This window comes from Rattus norvegicus, chromosome 14 (assembly GCF_021556685.1).
Source record: "Rattus norvegicus strain SHRSP/BbbUtx chromosome 14, alternate assembly SHRSP_T2T, whole genome shotgun sequence".
Lineage (NCBI taxonomy): Eukaryota > Metazoa > Chordata > Mammalia > Rodentia > Muridae > Rattus > Rattus norvegicus.
Genome location: NC_141547.1, coordinates 8,417,754 through 8,430,657, shown reverse-complemented (window position 1 = coordinate 8,430,657; position 12,904 = coordinate 8,417,754). Strand labels below are relative to the sequence as shown.

The 12,904-nt window shown below is 43.0% G+C and overlaps 1 long non-coding RNA gene across 1 annotated transcript; it reads right to left on the bottom strand.

Annotated features, from left to right (window-relative positions):
• Positions 1 to 543: 543 nt before the first annotated feature.
• On the bottom strand, positions 544 to 8,192 carry LOC102550272 (uncharacterized). Its single transcript, XR_015637695.1, has 4 exons — positions 8,045 to 8,192; positions 1,352 to 1,478; positions 908 to 1,032; positions 544 to 799 (listed from the first exon to the last, which is right to left on the bottom strand). It is a non-coding gene; the product is annotated as an uncharacterized LOC102550272 (long non-coding RNA).
• Between the last annotated feature and the right edge of the window lie 4,712 nt (positions 8,193 to 12,904).

Below are 12,904 nucleotides of genomic sequence, written 5' to 3'. Positions count from 1 at the left end.
GTGAAGACACTGGAGTTGTCAGTCCAGAGGCTCTGTGTTGGATCTGTAATTTTCTTTGAGATACCCTACACTCCTTGATTAGCCTCCTATCGACTCTGTCCTATTCCTCCCCTGAAGCATACAAGATGCTCTACTTCTTGGTAAGTTTGCTTGGCCTGAGGTGTAGTTTATACAAGACCTCCGAGGCCACTCGTTCTGTCTTCTTCATCTCTGATTTCGTGGACGTTTCTTCTCAAGACCCTGTCACCAAAGGATGACCTGCTGGTCCAGGTCACAGGTGAGCTAGTCTCTCCTCAGTGAAACCTCTCTTAAACACTCACATGGGTACACCCATAGGTGTGTCTCATTAGGGATCGTAGATGATCTGATCAAGTTGAGATAATCTAAAGTAACCATAATTACCATCATGTCTTTCTACAGTATGCTGTCGTGGAACTTTTTTAAGCCCTGGGTTTAAGAAAAACAAAAAAACCAAACCAAACAATAACAACAACAACAACAACAACAACAAAAAAAAAACCCAAAAAACAAAAAACAAAAAAATGCAAAGCATCCAAACCTGTTTATGCCCCTCTATCTCACTCACCTCTCACCCACCCTTACTGGTACAGAAATGTGTCCCGGAGAGGAAGGTGGGAGAAAAAGAAATGAAATACAGAGAACAAAAGACACAGCTACTTTCGAAAGAGATGATTTCTCCCAGCAACCCCAGCAGCTCACGCCTGGGCCTCTTTCTGCGATTCTCTGGCCTTCTTCCTTTCCACCTTCCGTTTGCTTATTATTCTCTTCATTAGCATTTCTATTAAGCGGTCCAGAAGAGGAGGAAAAAAAAATCAATCAAGGACAGGAGCTTCAATTTAAAACCTGGTGGGTGAAAAGTAGAATCTATTGCTTCGAACCAGCTTACTTTTTGATTCTCTGTGGCTTTCCTTCATCCAGGTTATTTCTGTCCTTGTAGCAGGCGCCGACACAGCTGGCTCTGACATGATCACGTGCCTATCGCAAGGCCTCTGGAGTATGCACGTATTTAAACTGAAACCCGCAGGAGGCAAAATTAAACAGTATTCTAAGGGGACTCCTATACAAAAGCAAAGTCTTCACTTAACAAAAACTTCCTTCTGTAGCAGCAGGGCCCAAGAGTTCTGTATCCAAGAAATAACTCACCATGCCTCTACCCCCCCCCCCCAAAATGTCAGTTTATGTTCTTCAGGTATTCTTGGGGAGACCCTTCAATCTTACAAGCTGAGTGAGCTATGCTTAGTTTGAGCCAAAGACTATCTGACGAGTCCCTTTGAAACAGTCACCAGAAATGTAAGAAATGCCTAAGAAAACACTCTTGAGTTATACTCACCGGTGTCTTTCTCTTTGTAAGTCTTTTTTTAAAGGCCTCTTCGTTACAGGCCTGACCCTGTTTCTCTTTGACTGATTGTTGGGCTACTCAGCCCACAGGGATTCAGAAGCCAGGCATGAGGAGGATGCTGCAAGGAAAAAGGAACACCTCAGAGCAGAGTTTACGGGGGTAGGTCAGAGAAGGACGCAGATGCTGTGTCCTTGGTGGAGATGGGTTTGTGCTGAACTTGCAAAATGGACGGGTTCTGTGTCATGTGTTTTCAGTATTTCCCGAACAATTGATTTATTCCACATTTTTAATGGACTTTGCAGCACTTGTACTTGTCAGGGCCTACTCCGCAGGGGTCAATAATGAGAGGAAACCTGGTGTTAGTGAATCCAGCCTAAGTGATTCTGTCATGCTAACGATTCAATATATCAGGACAAATGTCAGCACTTTCCAATATGTTAATTCCTCTCATCCTATTTGCATAAACTGCAGTCAATGATATACAAGTTCTCCCTTTAAGACAGTTAGTAAAGATTTGTAAAGCATTTTAATTTACTTTTGGGGATTATCTCTCTCCATCTCTTTTATTTTTCAGTTACTGAATACTTTATTAAATTTGGTCACATGTCTGGACACGGCAACAATGTAGCCTAAATCTGAACAAAGCATGGTTACTTCTTTTTCCATTTTAAATAATAGTTTTGTTTATTCTTTGAAAAATTTCGCACATGTGCACGGGTCTTCCCCCAACACGTTTCCCTCACAACTTCCCAAGTAAATATTCAAGTCAAAACGGAGATGAACAAGTCTCACAGGTAAGAAGATGAAAAATGCCACAGAACCCGAACTAGACAAGGGTGGACCTTCCTTGGAGTCCTCTCTTTGTAATCTGCTGCCAGACATAGAGTGGGTTTCTGAAAAAGTCTTGGGAGACGAAATGCTTCTCACGCTTGGGCACAGTTTTCAGCCTCTCTACTTTCATGGAATAATTCACCAGTTCGTTAGTTCTCCCAAAGGACATTAAATCTGGCTTCCCCATCTCCTCTACCAGCCCGCACCCTCTTGTTGAGACCACTGACATGTGGCAACCAGGTTTTCATACAATTTCTCCTCCCGTGACTTGGAAATCCAGGGGTAAACACATCACAATCAACCGAGGGTAAGAAATCAGAAGAATTTCAGAATTTCTTTTCGTGATATGAAATACACAGCTAAGCCTTTTTTATATATAAATTATATCATTTAACTTCCTTTCTTCTCTCACAAACTCCAAGTTTCCCTTGAACTTGGAGTCCCTTCGTAAACTTTTATCGGTTGATGGACAGCTGAGATGTATTCACTTCCGGCATCTGCATTCCTGGCTGTTGTGGTTCTCACTCGTTCACTGCAGACATTTCTGCCGCCTCCTGATGTCTTGGCCTTCTGTTGCTTGTGGCTGGACAGTTTACTTTTACTCCCGCAACGTTTCCTGTAAGTTCCCAGAACCTTGGTAGAGACTCAAGGTTTCTTTTCGAAGTTTATGTTTATTTTCTCTGTCCTGCACAGTCCCTGGGACAGGTTTTGTTTGTTTGTTTGTTTTCCTGTACAATGAAGTAAGGGTTATAAGGACATCTCACCATCAATCGACAAGGGTGGCGTGCTGATGTGCATCAAGGTTTCCATTTTCTTGGCCTTGTCCATTTGTCTACCTTTTAGGTTGCAAACTTAAACAGAGAGTTGTCTGAATCATTCCCCTTACCATCCAACGTTAAATCTGAAATAATCAGAATCTGGTTCATCTTTTGCTCATGGTCTCTTTACCGCATGCAAATTAGATTCGTATTGAAGAGTAGGTAAGAACGTTTTATTAACACATACGTGCTATTTGGATGAGAGTGCTGTGATCCAGGATGACAGTTCACGCCATCAGCGAGCTACTCTAGTACTTTAGCATTCTACAGGTAGCTCCCAGGAATGACTTTGATGGATAACCATAGAGAGCTGGTTTGCACTTGATATCCATCCTCAGGACTCAACCAGCTTCTGAGCTCTAGAAGAACGGGCAGATTTTTTTTTCCTTTGGTCCAAACTCAATTTGGGAATGCGATGTAGGAAATGTGCCTACTTATCACGTAGAATGTTCCAAAAGACCACGGATCTTCTTCTCACAGTTGATATAAAAAGTGCCTCACATGTAACTTGTACAGCTGTGGTGTCCACTCTGGAAACATTGTGACAGTTCATACCTGAACACCTTCCTGCCTCCAACAGTTCTTTCTGTCCTCTTTATTAATGATTTCTACTAGTGTGTGTGTGTGTGTGTGTGTGTGTGTGTGTGTGAGAGAGAGAGAGAGATGAAAAGTTTACATAAGATATAATATCTTTCTTATTCCCACCATCAACCCCAACCTCAGATAATTAAAGAATGTCATCTGTACATGAGTATCATTATGTAAAATATGGAAAGAATTGACAGAGTGAGGGGAAACAGTAAACAGAATAGCAGCATCAGAGAAACGTTCATATGAAGTTGGGAAGAAAGGAGAAAGGTTAACAGATCAGATAAAACCAATTGTTTTGATCCAGGGTCTTCCTGTGTAGCCAGACCGGCCTCAAACTCCAACCCTAGACTCCTGAGTCCTAGGACCACGCACATGTTTTGTTAGCATGGTTTTGAGGAAAACATGCATCCTTGAGGAAAGACCGAAGTTTTCCTGGAAATTAGGTTTGAGATAAATGTCTTGACTCCTACTTTTTTTTGATAATATCCTTGCAATGAAAACATTGGAGCTTCCCGATATGTGGAGTATGCCTTGACTTAAGATAAGGGCACAGTGCAATGCTCTCAGGCACGGTTAGTGACTGAACATGGTACAGTGTTCTGATGGCTTAGCATCTTCATGAAAATATTCAATCTAGGAACAAAAATCTAGTGTACAAGATGTTCACCCTGACAGTATTGCATTAATAATAGCAAGGACTTTCTAAGTGACCTGTTCTCATGTTCCTCATGGCGATACTGGAGCCAGCCTCGTGTAGTTTCCTAAATTGTTACTTGAGACACAAGGTTAGCCTCCAGTTTATTCGCTATCCGGTAGTTGAGTTATGGTCGTCACAAAAAGAAGGAGTTTTCTTTGTCTGCTTCTCTGAACCCTTTCCTCAAGCCTTCAGACCTTGACACCAGTCACGAGTCTGTACAGTAGCCAGGGCAGCCAGTTCTTTGCATATTCTTTGTTGATAATCTCATACATAAATGCTCTCCACACAACGCTATGGGTTACTCAATAGTTCCAAAGGTGGTCTGATGCTTAGTACTCATTTTCAACTTGACAGGATCTAAAGCCACCTGGGAGATGGGCCTCTGTGCATGCCTGAGGGGGATTATCTTGATTATGTTAATTGAGGTCGAAAGACCTGACCACTGGGCATGACACCGCTGGCTGGCCGGAATCCTGGTCTGTACAAGCAGAGAGGGGGACCGGAGTAGCAGCACACACCCATTCCTTTCCAACTGCGGATTCGGTGTGGTCAGCGGATTCGGTGTGGTCAGCCGGTTCACACTGGTCTCTCAGTCTCCCTATGGCAGACTTTGTCCTTGAATTGTGAGCCAGTACAACCCGTCATCCCTTCGTTGTCCTTGGGGAATTTTATCAGAGCAGCAGGAAAGGAGCTGAAGGCAGATCAACTAGGACGAGGTTTAGAACATCGAGCCAACACACAAGTTTAGCCACTGTAAAGTAGGGTAGGTGTCTCTCCTCAGGATATTTCTCTCTTTGCTCCTCCTTTCTCCCAGATGCCACCAAGGAAAGGACACTTAGCCTCACTGGCTGGGAACAGCTTCCTGGTCTCTTACAAAGGAGAAGTGCTTGTTTAATTGGGTTAGATAAATTACATGGGCTGGAGGGGATAGGAAGAGGTAATGTGCAGGATAGCCCCAGGGCTTATGAAGTTGGGAAGTACATTCACTGCATCGGATTCCTCCCAAGCATGGCCACCAATACACGTTGACCCTTGCTTTTGGAGAGGTGAAGGCCAGCTGTAGTGACAGCATTCGCTTCACCAGTGATGGAGTCCTGAGGCCAAGCATTACAGAATCACAGGTATCCCACAACAGATCATTGAGTGAATAAATGAATGAATGAAACGTAGGGCAAGAGAACAGTGGCTCTCTTGTTTGTGGCACTGTTCCTTTGAACTTGCTCTGATGATTCTAATACAGAACTCTAGGGGATTCCTATAAGGCAGGCCTACAGCAATAAGACACTGATGACATTGCTTATCAGGAGATTAGCAATTCACAAAAGGAGATAAATGGGTGTAGAAAGTGTGCAACGCATCCTGCTGATGGACAGAAATACAAATTAGAACAGCAGTGGCATAGTCTTCATTCACCATCACAAAACTAGCAACTTTCCACCATTCTTGGTCTTGGTGCTGCTTGCTATGCTCACATGTTATTGGAAGTAGCCTGGTCTAAGCTTCCTAGGGAAAAACTTAACAGTTAAAAAATATCCTAAAAATACAAAGTTTGTAAATGCACGTTTGTTTAATAGTGGGACGTTATGTTTTTACAAATGTCCTCTGTGGCAAGTTATCAGAAAGGATTAAAACATTAATTATGAATATTGGAATAGATACCAATGTAACTATGGGATTTGCTAGATTTTTGCACAGTCATATACAGAGATGGTAGGATTGACTATTTAATAGCATAAAAATGAATTCAATAGTCAAATTTCTGTGAAAACAAAATCTTGTAAAATCAAATGTAAAGTGCAGAAAAATGAATGATTTTTATTAAACAATGAGAGAGAGAGAATACATCATGGTTTTGGGGGAGTTAAAAAGATAACGGCTCATAGTTTTATTCTTCCTATCATTTGTTTTTTAACCCTTTAAGGAGTAATTACACATTAATTTTATAAGTAATCTGCTGTTAAAATTTTGTCTGTAGGGCCCAGATGACAGCATGGTAACTAAAGTGCTCTATAGAAAACATGAAGACCTTTTCCCCAGAACCATGTGAAAAATTAGTGTACGCAGTGACGCGTGCTTATAATCCCAGCACTGGGGAAGCAGAAGAAATTGGAAGACTTCTGGGACTTGTGGGCCAGCCAGCCTAGTCAAACTGTTAGGCCCCAGGCCAACAACACTATCTCAAAAAGCAAAGTGGACAGCCCCTAGGAATGACACCCAAGGTGTCCTCTATGCTACCCATGTGCAAACACACACACTCACACTTACATGAGGGTGAGTGCTGGCACATGAATACACATGTGCACACACTACTTTTGTTTACACCGGACTCTAATTCTTGCATTTCTAAATAAGCATTAAGGAATAGAGCACAGTGAAGATCATCTCCCTTTATTGGAGTTAACTGAATTTATGATGCTGTCAAAGTTTCCTCTTATGCCACCGGTTTCTGTCAACTCGACCTAAGATAGAGAAGAGGGACCCACCATTGAGAAAATGACTCTGTAAGATTGGCCTGTAGGCAAGTCTGTGGAGTATTGTTTTGAGTAATGATCGAGTGGGAAGGCCCATGTCTCAGGGCAATGCCCGGTGGGGTTCCGGGTTCTTTAAGAGAGCAGGCTAAGCTAGCCATACGGGGCAAACCCTTAAGCAGCACTCCTCCATGGCCTCTTCATCAGCTCCTGCCTTCAGGTTCCTGCCCTGTGTGAGTTCCTGCTCTGATTCCCTTCAAAGATAGACAGTGATGTGAAAGGACATGTGAGCTGAATAACCTCTTTCCTCCCTATGTTGTGTTTTGGTCATGGTGTTTTATCACAGCAATAGAAACCTTCAGCTTTTCACGTAGCTGTTCATCAGTAATGTTGGTTCCCTTTTTCATTTCTCATTTTTTTTTATTGTACTCATCTTCTGTTGATTCCCTTGGTATTTGCAGTATAGTACCCAAAATCTACTTCTGAAGCCATTACCCACTCTCTTCGTTTCTTTAACACTTATTTTACATGAGTTCGAGAAGAAAGACTCTTGGCAAACTGATATGTCGATGATGTGTTGAGGTGGAATCATTACTCCATGAAGTGAAGAGTCAGCAGAGTTCCGTGTCTGAAGTTTAGGAGCGCACGCTGTCTGTATGTATGATACGAATATTTTAGCAGTCTTTGATTTCCCTCAGACGCGGTTTCCTGACATGTAAACGGTAGTATGCGTGCACACCTGCGAACGTACCACAGCTTATTGGTATCAGAGGGCTGTGCTAAATTAGCCAAACGGGGCAGCACATCTGAGAGAGCTTACCAGATTCCCTGATACTCAACAAATGTAGTTGTGTTTATTTTCTTGTTGAGCAGATTGGGTACGCGAGGAGCAGGAGATACCCCAGGGAAGCAGAGCAGCCTCAGTTTTCCAGAAGCCTCAGAATTATGGACAGACCTAATGTACCCCACAGTCTTATCACAGTGTGCCTTCCTTTTCAGCCCTAATGTCTCTGCCCTTCCCTCTATTTTCCTATGAAAAAACCCTATTAAGTATGCCAGGAGAGAACGTGTCACTTCGTAAAAAACCCATCTTGGCATCTCGGAAAACTGACGTGTGACCAAATCATTTCACTTCTGGTAGCAAAGATATATGGTACGGCAGGGCCCCCCCACTGCCAGGAAGGCCTAATCCAATTTAAGAGAGGCTCAGAGAGAAAGAATGGTGATAAATTTCTACCTCCATGGCTCGTGTCCACATGAGCTCATCGGTAGTCCTCACCTCTGTGAAGTTCGGAAGTCGAGACACGAGGAGTCGGAGTTACTCTCCACGGCAGACTTAACGGAGACTCAGGACTCAGGTCAGATCCTTGGAATGAAGCCTAGGGCACCGCGCCCTGGGTCTTCTGCCCTCCATTTTTGAGACTCCTAAAGAGCGCGTGCGCAAAGATCAGGACAAATCACTTCCTTCCGTCTTGCGTTTTACTTGGGAACTGTCACCAACCCTTTCATGTGTATGACCACTTGGACATGGGAAACAACTTCTAACGGAAACAGGAGTCATCCATATACAATCCAAACATTTCTCCGGTCCCACTGGTTGATTTGAAGGACCGGTCATAAATCATTTTGCACCGTGGTAACCAGATATACCTGCTTCTGTTTATTCAGTGGTCTTATCCTTCTTTAGCAGATGAATTTGGAGTTAACTATTTGAAAGTCCCCATCCTGGCTCTGCGCCAACCCTCATTCCAGATTTTGCAGTAATTAATGCGGGAGTTTTCTTTCATTTTTTTTTTTTTTTTTGACTGCAGATATGAGGGTATTAACGTTTCCAGGGCCAGGAAAGGTAAGTGTCTGCTGCCATGTTTTCTCAAACTTTCTCTCTCTATGAACCCATTCGGATAGATCTGCAGGAAGAGATTTAGTTGCACGTGGCAGAGGTCAGTGTCTTGTGTATTCAATGTAGTCAATAATAAAGTCAGGACTTATGCTGGCCGAATGTTAATAAGGAGGCACAAGGACCTTGGAAAGTCATTATGTCTGGTCATTTGCTTCATGATATTACTCCAGCTGGCTCTGGAGGCCAATGCAAGGAGTTTTTTAAAACAAGTATCAAGGAAAGGCCGGAAAAATTAGGAACGGATTGAAACGCTGTGTAGATTATGAGATTCCAGGGATGCGGCACAGCTCGGCAGAAGGGGAATTTTAAAATCTGGTTTCTATGTAGCAGAGGAAATAGCGTTATTCCTGATTGAAGGAAATCGGGTCTTCATCTAAATGTGGTCGTCTTTTAAATATCGGATGAGCATCTACAGACCCTAACTGCAGGTCCTTCAGGTGGAGTTCATCTCATGAAAGAAATAGTTCTGCATCCGGTCAGATGGACAGGGAAAGCTTAGTGGGGGTGACTGGCTTAGCAAGAGCATGCCAGCATAATTCAGCCCCATCTCCCAGCCTCTAAAATTTCCCTTAGAATTTATTTCTTCTCAACGTAAAGATACTCCGCACCTGTGCATTTAGTTCAGGTCTGAGCTTCTGACATTACGTCTTTCTAGACTGCAATACTCATCCTTCACTACACATTCATGGACTCAGAAGCCATACTGGTTAGCCATCGCACGTGGCAAACAGAAACTCACTCCTATGCAATGACCAGGCCAGGGGAAGCGCTGTACGTCACGCGGCTGGTTCTCAGAGAAGACATCTCAGTTCTTCACGGGGAGCATGATGAGGTCACCTCTCCTCGTTGTGGCTGTCTTGGCTTCACCAGAAACTGTTCCAGAGATCCCCTATTTGTCCTCGGTTGGTTCCTCATTGCTCGTAAGACTTTCGCTGCAGCTCTGACATACGCCGATACGTGACAGATTTACATATGTGACACTTGGAAATATATTGCATTACGTTAATCATTTATAATGTATAGCATATGCGATATAACATGGAGGTGTAAAAGCTAAAGAGTAGATGTTTTTTAAATACGAAACGCAAATTCACACAAATATTTCCAATTTTACGGCTCGGCTCTAAAGTAGTTTTACTTGATCCTCTAGGTTCCAGCTTTGTTTTTAACTTGATACACCAGGAACCTCGTTCTCAAGGGCAGAGGGGGCAACGGATTAATAAGAAGCTATAGTCCACCCCTCCGTATCTGTGCAACAGTAGCGGGTTGACAGTACAAATACAACCTCTGCCACAAAGCTACAAATTATTACTTGCTTTCTATATGATAGTTTCATATCCTCATAGTTTAAAGATTTATTTGTATTATTTTAATTGCGCTCGTGTGTGCGTGTGTGTGTGTGTGTGTGTGTGCGTGTGGAGTATGTGTTTATGACTGCAGGTCCCAGCAGAGGTCAGAGACATCGGATGTCCTGGAGCAGGTGGCTGGGAGTCACTGGGTACATACATTGGAAGCCAAGCTCAGCTCCCCTGCCAGAGCCGTTCACTGCCTTGCTGACTGAGCCTTCTCTCTCTTGTCTCCTATGCAAGGTTTTAAAGGGTTGTCCCGAATCCACATCCTCAGCACAGTTTACAGTCTGCCTCTTAACCTCACTTAATCTTAACCCCGCAGGCATCTGTGTTTCCCACGATTTCTCCGGTCTACAACCATTTGCGCATCTGAACTCTCTTCTCCGGGAGACTCTGCAGGAGCAGAGAGAGAAATGGTAACTAAATTATTGCTTTTGTCTATCTCCTGGGCAGCCAAAGGTCAGGTTTTGGGAACAAACACATCTTTATGTTACATCTTATTCTTGAATATTTAAAATAATTTCTCAGCTTTCTTTTGGCATCAAGTGTTATAGACAAGGTAATAATATGATCATTTTGTAAGTTGTGTAGTCTTTAAATATTGGCTCCAAAATAATTTTTTTCCTTGAAGTTCCTTACTAGATTATTTATTTCTCACTTTCTGTTACTCTGAGTTTAGGGTTTTCAGGGATAGAGCGTGCACTCTCAGAGCGTGGTTTCAGAGGTCATTTGTACCAGGAGCATGTTCAGTCTTTAGAACGTTCTAGTGCCCATCCACATGAGTCTTCTTCTGAAGTTTTGTGACATCACCGTGCTCTTCCCCAGTCTGGTCTCTTTGTTTTTGCTTTTATCGGGTTTACAGTACCAAGCATAAATTGTCTCTTGTGGAGGATGGCTGAGATATAACCAGAAAGCAGTTGGTTATCCCCATAACAGTTGTGTCTCTGTTGCATAAAGTGGGTCCATCTTCCCCGGGAAGTTGGACTCATAGACATAGTCTTCACAGGTGGATAAGACCATGGGTGCCTTCCCCCCTTCAGCACCGTCTGACACTATGAATGCTCCCCAGCCGGGAGGAGGCTTCTGGCTCTGTTGTAGCATGTCTGCTCTGTATCCTTACGTGTAGACGTGTGGCGTCTTCAGCAATAGCATACTATTGTCACATAGCTCTGATGAACAGCCAAGAGAGAGGAATGGTAGGAGACTGTATTGTTTGGGGGGACATTTAAGACTTCCCTGACCAAACAAATCATCAAAGGGTTTTTGTTTAGAAAATTCATAAATTTAATGAGCAACTTTTTCAACCATGCTGGGATACCCTTCAAACTATTTTTAAAAAGTGAATTATATTTTTAAATTTTAGTATAAGACAGTAGGTTTTCATATGGATTTTTCATATCCCTTTTATTTTGGTTGAAAGTCCTCTTTCCACACACACTCTTTCTATGCTAGTTTGAATGAGAACGGCCCCCATAGGCTCATATATTTGCATACTTGGTCTTCAGTTACCGGAACTGTTTAGGAAGGACTAGAGAGTGTGATCTTGTTGGAGTAGCTATATTACTGGGGGTAGCAGGCCTTGAGATTTCTAAAGTCTACACCATTTCCAGTTAGTGCTCTCTCTCTCTCTCTCTCTCTCTCTCTCCTTCCTCTCTTTCCCTCCCTCTCCCTCTCTCTGTCTGTTTGTCTCTGTCTGTCTGTCTGTCTCTGTCTCTCTGTCTCTCTGTCTCTGTCTCTCTCTCTGCCTCCTACTTGAGGATCAAGATGTAAGATCTCATCCACTGCTCCAGTGCCGTGCTGTCATGTTCCCAGCCATGATGGTCATGATCTCCCTCTGAAACCATGAGTCCTAATAAACTGTTTCCTCTGTAACTGGTCATGGTGTCTTATCACAGTAGTAGGAAAGTAACTAAGGTCTTCCCTGACACAACTTCCCATACCTAGTATTTCCCATCTCTTGTTATATTATCTATGCTCTAGTAGAGCTCCAACTTTAAAACTTTCTCCTCCTCCCAATATCCTCTTTTCAGATTCCTGGCTTCCCCAGGCATTCCATGTTGAATACATCATATTATAGATTCAAAGCTGGGATTTGCGTGGCATGACTTTCTTAGTGATATTGTTTTAAAATACAATTTTGATCTCTTTTTTGAACAAGTACATATGGCATGCATTTATTGTCTGTAACTTTACTGTTCAACTTGCTAATTTCTAATCTCACCCAGCAGTTTAAATTGAACGATGATCAGATTTTAATAAAATTGTTTCTAAGTCATGCCATTGAATAACCACACAGGTACAGGAATTACCTGCCGGATGCCGCACATTCTGAGACCTTTATTTTCTTCGAAGTGCTCTCTCTCCTTGAAAACGTCCCCGTTGGATAGCCTTGTGATCTAGACATGTTGCTAACGTTTTCCCTGTCTTTACTATCATAACACCTACCAAGATATAGACCTTCATACTCTTCTGTTGCTTGCTTTGGTGTGGATTTCAGATTTGGAAAATGTAGGCTACCCTTCATTCAGATGGGTTTGAGCTTCACAGACCCCTCCCTTCTTATGATGACATGATAACTGGATGCTGAGATGTCTTGACATTTCCCCCAGGTCTGCTTTTTCTCTGGACAACTTCCTTCCTTTGCCTTCACTTCCTGTTTACTCCTGACTCAGAGTTTAGTTTCCCCCCAGCAGGAGAACCTATCCAGGAGGAGTTCCCTAGCCGATGAGGGCCTGGTGTGCTTTGTGAGTACAACTCTGGCTCTTTAGGCTCCTTCCTTGTGGCCTTTTACTCATTTAACATGGATTATACAAACTCTCGTTGCTGTCTACAACTCTTGGACTGACCTGAGGATATTCGCTGCCTGTTCTGGGGGTCATCCTGCTGTTAG